The sequence below is a fragment of the Quercus lobata genome, chromosome 8 (genome assembly GCF_001633185.2).
Source record: "Quercus lobata isolate SW786 chromosome 8, ValleyOak3.0 Primary Assembly, whole genome shotgun sequence".
Lineage (NCBI taxonomy): Eukaryota > Viridiplantae > Streptophyta > Magnoliopsida > Fagales > Fagaceae > Quercus > Quercus lobata.
Genome location: NC_044911.1, coordinates 4054112 through 4063066, shown reverse-complemented (window position 1 = coordinate 4063066; position 8955 = coordinate 4054112). Strand labels below are relative to the sequence as shown.

Below are 8955 nucleotides of genomic sequence, written 5' to 3'. Positions count from 1 at the left end.
TCTAGAGCATTAAAGAGGGTCAATTTTTCGTACCTCGATTCCCGAGAATGTTAGTCCTTTTATAGTGTTGGAGAGGTGGCTTTTCCTTTTGACCTCCAGATCTTTCCAATGTGGGACTATGACACCAATTCTCCAAAATGTGGTGAACAACGATTTCCCTTATTGGATTTTAGGGCTTTTTCTGGGCGATAGAGATTTTGGATCATGGGCCCATACTGCGTCTGTCAGCGATGGGCTTTCACAGCGCATGGGACTATCTTCACACAGGTCCAATAGTCCCAACCCGTCAGGCCCATTAAGGTAGGCCCAACAGGCTCTATATTTTATCATCTTCAGTTGCCCCCTTCACCCCAATGATCCGTCTGTTTTTTGGGTCAAAGGATCAATGGGGTGACAATCCTAACGTAGGGGCATGACGGGTATTTTTGTGACGGAAAGGTGTCCGTGAGACCAAGAAAGATTAAACTGATTGACGGATTTATGGAATATAGTATGACGGTTCCAGCGGATCAACCCGTCAAAAGAAGATTCATCAAGTTGACGGTTACATGAAGGGTACAATTTGTTGATGTGCCCTGACAAGTTGTCATCATTTATTAATCCTGCCACGTGTCAATCTCTGAGTGGCCGTTGTATAGGATCGAAGCGTCGCTTCGTCTTCCGTGCATCTCCTATATATATATAAGGCGCCTTACTTCCATTTTCACATTTTTAACAAGAAATCGACTGTCAGAGCGAAGCCGTCAACCTTGTCAGAGCACTCCGTCGTGGACGTGAATCTACCGATTATAACAACCGTCACCCCTAATCCGCCAAGTGTGGTAAGTACTTCAATATATAACCAATTTACATTTCTGTCCATGCATTGTTGTTAGGCTTACTATACCCGTCAATGATTTCAAACCCGTCAGTCTTAGGTTTTATCGTCAATTGTAGGAAATGTCTAGTGCGTCAAGTAACCAGTCGGTGGTTCGTGACGGGACGGAATACGAGAATGTATACCCGTCCGGTCATAAAGACCAAGAGAGCCCCGGCGAAGATAGGAGTCCGTCCGCCTCCTTTTCGTCCTCTACAGACAAGGATGTGGAGATAGTTGAAATAGATGGTTCTGATGACGACGGGAATCAAGCACTGGAGTCCGTTGTAGGTGCTGATGGACTGAGGAAGTTCATCATGTTGCCAGAGTGGACAGTGCATAAGTTCACATCCGTCATCAGGGAGAAACATTTCAGCACTTTTAGAATTAACTTCCAAATACCGGACTACGTTTCCATCCGTCTGCCCCATGTGTCGGAGAAGTGTTACTATGAAGGGGTAGAAGGTGTCGGAATATACGAGCAGGCGTTGAAGGCAGGACTTCGGTTCCCGCTCTCTACACTTCATAGGGAACTTTTGCATTACCTAGGGCTGTCCGTCACACAGATATCCCCTAACGCCTGAAGAGTCTTCATAGCCATGGAGATTCTCTATGGTGCATGGTCGAACGGAGAGAGGAGACTGACGGTACGTGAATTTCTTCACTGCTACCGTCCAGACGAGATCTCTGGGTCAAGGGGGATGTATAGTTTTGCTAGTCGGAGCCCCTTGTTGAAGGTGATCTTTGAGACCCCAGACTCAAATAGAGACTGGAAGAGTCGTTACTTCTTCCTGGAGGGTAGCAGATGGATGAACCATCCAGGGGAGACGGAGTACCTGCCCGTTGACACAACCTGGGCAGTGATAAACCAATTGCGTATGCACCCGTCTAAGTTTTGTTCTGCTTTTCATATCCGTCCATTTTTCTGTGTATATTCTGATCGTCTTTCTCTGTAGGTAGACGGCGCCCGCAAGTTAGCCTTGAGGAATTCAGTTTCCTTGAAGAGATTTGCAGAAAAACTAAGCCGGAAGAAAGGACCTGGGCCAAGTTAGTGAATCCAAAGACAATACATTGGTATTGTGACGGTCCAGAACCTACTCGCGAGGCCATTGCATACGACGAAAGAATACACAAACGTGAGTCCGTCAACTTTCACTCTTGAACTTAGCTTTTAATTTGAGTAAAAATCTTAATTCGTCCTGTATTTGCAGAAATGGACGACGCAAAGAGAAGGGCGATGATAAAATCACTAGCCGTCGAGCAAAAGAAGACGGGTGAAGTTGTGGTTCCTAAGATGCCGGGGTTGTCGGCTAAGAGGAAGCAGCCGCCAAAGTCTGACCGTCCATACAAGCAGCCAAAGGTTTCCTTGGAACCTGTTGTGGGCTTGATGGCTGAGGGTGTTAAGACCGTCACCCAAGCCAAACATGGAACCGGTAAGGGCTTAATGCATGCCCCACCCGTCAACGAGGAGAAGCCCCCTTCCCTTCTCCGTGACGACTCGAAGTATGCCTTGGAGAAACTTTCGTCGATAATTTCCTCAGAGGATTACGAGGATCTGGGGAATCATTCGACGGAGGCAATGGGGGAGACGGGCTTATTCGCCGTTGGACAGGTAACCGTTTTTTTTTTTTTTTTACATCCGTCATTGTATGCCCGTCCACTCTTAGTTTTCTATTTAACACTTTGATTTTGCCTATTTCAGTCCTTGGTTATGATGAAGGGCTTGATGGATCGCTGCCTTAACCGTGAAGCGGCTCTGGAGCGTGTACAGACAAAGGCTGGGCAGACGGAGGAGGAGCTTAGCCAACTGTACAAGTGGAAGTCCACAATGGAGCAGAAGTTTGAACTGTCTGAGAAGACCAGGCAAGAGTTCGAACAGAGGACGGAAGAAGCTGGGAAGGCCTTGAAGGGAAAGGAAGACGAAGTGAAGGACCTGAAGAAGAAACTCCGTCAGGCCAAGGATGATGCCGTCAACGAGTATCGCGACTCAGAGGCATTGTTGAAGGAGCTGGGGGGATCGTTTCTTCAAGGCTTCGACAATGCACTCCGTCAGATAAAAAAGGCCTACCCAGATCTGGACGTGTCCATGATATCCGTCAGCGACCAAGATCAGACATCTGCTCTGCCCGTCGCTTCAAACAATACGGAGGACCTCTTTGGAGACGAAGCAGCTCAGGGTGACGGAGAGTCCGCTATGCCGAATGTGGTTCCTGTTGCCGATGCCAAGAAAGTTGATTAACCCCTTGTAATTGTTGAGGAGGATCCGTCCCCTTTTTATATATTTTTAGTACTTTGTAAACGGTTTGTTTTAAGTTTGCTTTTGTACTGAACAATGTTTTTCTTTCATAATATGCTTCTTCATTATTTGTATCCGTTTAAGGATTTTCTCTCCGTCTTCTTGTATATTAAGTGTTAGTTTGGACAAACTGTTCTGTTTGTCCGTCCACTTAAAAAGTTTTCCTCAACTTTAATCGGACCCGTCTATGACGTATACGATATACTATTCGTCCACTTTTATGGGCAGTTTTTTATCAAGTCGATGGTCCGTTCACCTTGTGGTGGTTATACCGTCCACTTTATGGACTTATTAAATTATTCACCATTTAGGTGATCCGTCCACTTTGTGGCGGCTACACCGTAAGCTTTATGTACGTATATAATTTATACAACGTTTTGGGCGATCCGTCCACTTTGTGGAGGCTGTACCGTCCACTTTATGGACTTGTAGAATTACTCACCGTTTTGGTGATCCGTCCACTGTGTGGAGGCTATACCGTATACTTAATGGACTTGTAGAATTACTCACCGTTTTGGTGATCCGTCCACTTTGTGGAGGCTATACCGTCCACTTTATGGACTTGTAGAATTACTCACCGTTTTGGTGATCCGTCCACTTTGTGGAGGCTATACCGTCCACTTTATGGACTTGTAGAATTACTCACCGTTTTGGTAATCCGTCCACTTTGTGGAGGCTATACCGTCCAATTTATGGACTTGTATAATTCTCACCGTTTTGGTGATCCGTCCACTTTGTGGAGGTTATACCGTCCACTTTATGGACTTGTATAATTCTCACCGTCTTGGTGATCCGTCGGACATTCATCTTTTGAATTTCAAGTGATCATCTATGTAGGATGGTGACATCCGTGTAAGATGGTCCGTCCATCTTGTGGACTTTATTTTGTGTCCGTCCATCTTGTGGACTTTTAACTAGCATTCGTTAACTTTGAGGACAATGTAATGACATCCAAGTAGAAGAAGATCATAATTATATCTAATTATAGAGATGCGTAAAGGAAAAGTGCCTGCCCCCTTGGGCTTAAAAAAGGCACGACAAGATTGTAGCAAGAGAAGCACAGTTTAAAGAAAAAACTAATAAATAGTTAATAAAGGCCAAATGGAAAATTTGTTGCCGTTCGCCGTGTTACTGTCACTGGTAGTATTTCCTCAAATGCTTAGCATTCCATGGATGCGGTAGCTTCTCCCCCTCTGGAGTCTCCAGGTGGTATGTTCCTTTCCTTTTCCATGCCGTGACTCTGTAAGGTCCTTCCTAGTTGGGGCCGAGTTTTCCCTGTGCAGGGTCTCTAGCTGTACCCATGACCCTCCTGAGTACCAGGTCTCCTACTTGGAAGTCTCTGTGTCGGACCCGGGAGTTGTAATGTCTGGCCATGCGATCCTGGTATCTTGCGATCCTTTGCTCCGCCGCCGACCTTACCTCATCTATCAGGTCCAGCTGTAGCCTCATAGATTCGTCGTTCCTGCCTTCGTCATGGTTGTGAACCCTGTAACTTGTGAGGCCAACTTCTGCGGGGATGACCGCCTCACTCCCGTATGTCAATCTGAATGGCGTCTCTCCTGTCGAAGTCCTCGCCGTTGTCCTGTATGCCCATAGTATGCTCGGTAATTCTTCGGGCCATATTCCCTTTGCCCCCTCGAGCCGAGTCTTGATAATCTTTAGCAGGGATCGGTTCGTGACTTCAACCTGGCCATTGGCCTGAGGATGGGCGGGTGATGAGTAGTGGTTTTTTATTCCTAGCTGTGTGCAGAAATCACGGAAGTGGCCGTTGTCGAACTGCCTCCCGTTATCCGAGACAAGGACTCTAGGAATACCAAACCTGCATACGATGCACCGCCAAACAAAACTTCTAATGTTCTTTTCTGTAATGGTGGCCAAGGCTTCCGCTTCTACCCATTTTGTGAAGTAGTCAATACCCACTACCAAGAACTTTAGCTGCCTTACCGCCGTTGGGAAAGGTCCCATGATATCCAGTCCCCACTGAGAGAACGGCCATGGAGCCGTCATAGGGATCAGCTCCTCAGCTGGCTGTCCGATAAAATTGCTGAACCTCTGGCATTTGTCGCAGCTTTTAACGTAAGACTCGGCATCCTTCTGCATGGTTGGCCAGTAATACCCAGCCCGTACCAGTTTGTGCACCAACGACCGCGATCCAGAGTGGTTCCCGCATATTCCTTCGTGTACTTCCCTCATTACGTAGTCTGCCTCCTCAACCCCGAGGCACCTTAGGTAAGGGCGGGAGAAACCTCTCTTGTAAAGAATGTCTTTTATCAGGACGAACCTTGCCGCTTGGACTTTCAGCTTCCTCGCTGCCTCCTTCTCTTGTGGCAATAACCCGTCCTTCAAGTATGAAGTTATCTGGGTGGTTCAGTTTCTTTCAGAGCGTATCTCCTGCATATTGTCGGGGTCTATTAGTGGAAAGAGTTGAACAAAGGAAAGTACATTACCCGGTGTCGTCACATGTTCTGCTGAGGCGGCTTTGGCTAGCCGATCGGCGAGCTCATTTTCTCCCCTGGGGATTTGGACGACCGTCGCTTTTAGCCCGTTAACTCTTGCCCTCACTTGATCAAGATATCTCTTCAACCTTTCCCCCTTGCATTCATAGTCTCCGTTTACTTGATTGGTCACGACCTGAGAGTCGCAATGGACGGCCACACTTTCAGCTCCGGCGGCTTTGGCTAGGTCTAGTCCTGCCGCCTCCGCTTCGTATTCTGCTTCATTGTTGGTAATGGGGAAGTCTAGACGGACCATACATTCGATCTTGTCTCCTTCGGGTGACAGCAACACTATGCCGGCCCCTCCAATTCGCCGATTGGATGACCCGTCGGTGTAGATGCTCCACTTGGGGGGTTCCTCTGCCCCCTTGTCCTCGTCACGCGTAAACTCTGCTATGAAGTCGGCTACAGCTTGTCCTTTAATGGCCACACGCGGACGGTACTTGATATCAAACTCACTCAATTCTATTGCCCATAGCGTTAGTCGACCTGCGGCTTCAGGATTGCTCAGTGCCCTTCGCAAGGGCTTGTCGGTCATTACGTTCACGGTATGGGCTTGGAAGTAGGGTTTGAGCTTGCGAGCCGTCGTGACCAATGCGAAAGCCAGTTTCTCCATAGGTTGGTATCTTTCTTCGGCACCGCGAAGCGCCCGGCTGGCGTAGTATACAGGCTTCTGTGCATTATCCTCTTCTCTAATTAAGGCCGCGCTGACGGCGACAGAGGAGACAACCAGGTAGAGAAAAAGTTCATCACCGGGCTGCGAGGGACTCAATAGTGGTGGTGAAGATAGGTATGCCTTTAATTCCTCGAACGCTCGCTGACACTCGTCCGTCCACTCGAAGGATTTCTTTAATGTACGAAAGAACGGCAAGCACTTATCCGTGGCTCTTGACACGAATCTATTTAATGTCGCTATCTTGCCGTTAAGGCTTTGTATCTCCTTCACATTTCGCGGGGGGGCCATCTCTACTATGGCTCGGATTTTGTCCGGGTTAGCCTCAATCCCCCTCTGTGATACCATGAACCCTAGGAATTTGCCTGCTGTTACGCCGAATGCGCACTTTCCCGGATTGAGTTTCATGTTATAGGATCGAAGCGTACCGAACGTTTCCTTAAGATCTTCCAGGTGGTCTTCCTCCTTCCGGCTCTTTACCAGCATGTCGTCGACATAGACTTGAACATTCCTCCCGATTTGCTGCACGAACATCTTGTTCATTAGCCTTTGGTAAAGAAAAAGTTCATCACCGGGCTGCGAGGGACTCAATAGTGGTGGTGAAGATAGGTATGCCTTTAATTCCTCGAACGCTCACTGACACTCGTCCGTCCACTCGAAGGATTTCTTTAATGTGCGAAAGAACGGCAAGCACTTATCCGTGGCTCTTGACACGAATCTATTTAATTCCGCTATCTTGCCGTTAAGGCTTTGTATCTCCTTCACATTTCGCGGGGGGGCCATCTCTACTATGGCTCGGATTTTGTCAGGGTTAGCCTCAATCCCCCTCTGTGATACCATGAACCCTAGGAATTTGCCTGCTGTTACGCCGAATGCGCACTTTCCCGGATTGAGTTTCATGTTATAGGATCGAAGCGTACCGAACGTTTCCTTAAGATCTTCCAGGTGGTCTTCCTCCTTCCGGCTCTTTACCAGCATGTCGTCGACATAGACTTGAACATTCCTCCCGATTTGCTGCACGAACATCTTGTTCATTAGCCTTTGGTATGTTGCCCCTGCATTCTTCAGGCCGAATGGCATTACTTTGTAACAGAATAGTCCTTGGCTGGTTACGAACGAAGTCTTTTCCTGATCGGCCTCGTGCATGCGGATCTGGTTATAACCCGAGAAAGCGTCCATGAAGCTTAATAATTGGTGTTGAGCCGTCGAGTCTACTAGGACGTCGACTCTTGGAAGGGGATAGCTATCTTTAGGGCATGCTTTGTTAAGATCGGTGAAATCCACGCACATCCGCCACTTGCCGCTCGCTTTCTTCACCATTACCACATTCGCCAGCCAATCGGGATAGTAGACTTCCCTAATGAAGCTTGCCTCTTGGAGTTTGCGGACCTCTTCCGCTATTGCTCGGTCTCGTTCCGGTGCGAACACTCTCTTCTTTTGTCGGACGGGTGGAAATGAGGGTAATACATTCAATTTGTGTACCATGACCGAGGGATCGATTCCCGGTATATCATCATGGCTCCAGGCGAACACATCCTTATTGCTCCTTAAGAAAGCTACGAGTTCTTGACGGATTGCGGGTTTGGCAAGCGTCCCGATCTTTGTTGTTTTGGCCGGATTGGAACTGTCGAGAGTTATCTCCTCCAGCTTCTCTGTGGGTTCCGCCACCGTTCGGTGCTCTTCTATGTTCAAAGCCTGGATTTGGTCTTGCATCTCCATCATAGCTACGTAGCATTCTCGTGCGGCAACTTGACTTCCACGTAACTCTCCTACCCCATACTCCGTTGGGAACCTGATCATTAGGTGGTAAGTTGACGTTGCCGCCTTCCACGAGTTGAGCGTAGGCCGTCCAAGAATAGCATTGTAAGCGGACGAGCAATCGACCACCAAGAATGTCACGTTCCTGGTTATCTGTTGGGGGTAATCTCCTACTGTCACCGGTAATGTTACCGAGCCCAAAGGGAATACCCTACTCCCTCCGAAACCAACGAGCGGGGCGTCTGTCGGTATTAGCAGCTCCCTGTCAATCCTCATTTGCTGGAATGCTTGATAGTACAAGATGTCGGCCGAGCTGCCGTTGTCGATCAACACTCGGTGCACGTTGTAGTCTCCTGTCCGCATGCTGACGACGAGGGCATCGTCGTGTGGATGGTGTAGGCGCCGTGCATCCTCTTCCGTGAACCCAACAATAGGGCCTTCTCTGTCTGCTATCCTTGGCACCCTGCCCGTCAACTGGACATTCTGTACCATCCGAAGGTATGTTTTGCGAGCCTTCTTTGACGATCCGGTCGCAGTAGTTCCTCCGATTATCATTCTTATGTCTCCTATTGGGGGTCTTGGTCGCTCGTTTTCTCGGCGGAGTTGTTGTTCCTGCGGGGGTTGATCCGTTCTCCCCTTGTTGACGAACTTCTGTAGCTTCCCTTGTCGGATAAGGGCTTCGATTTGCTGCTTCAAGTCGTAGCAATCGGCTGTGTCGTGGCCATGGTCACGATGAAAGCGGCAATATTTGTCTCTGGACCTTTTGCTGGGGTCACTCTTCAGCTTTCCTGGGAACGTCAGGGACCCTTCGTCCTTAATCTGCATTAGGACTTGGTCAATCGGCGCGTTTAGCGGGGTGAAACTTGTGAACCTTCCG

At 48.4% G+C, this 8955-nt stretch overlaps 1 protein-coding gene across 1 annotated transcript in view; it reads right to left on the bottom strand.

Moving 5' to 3' along the window:
* LOC115955697 (nicotinamide/nicotinic acid mononucleotide adenylyltransferase-like) overlaps positions 1–8955 on the bottom strand; it is a 31435-nt gene that overhangs the window by 8665 nt on the left and 13815 nt on the right. The gene's annotated exons all lie outside the window — the stretch shown is intronic.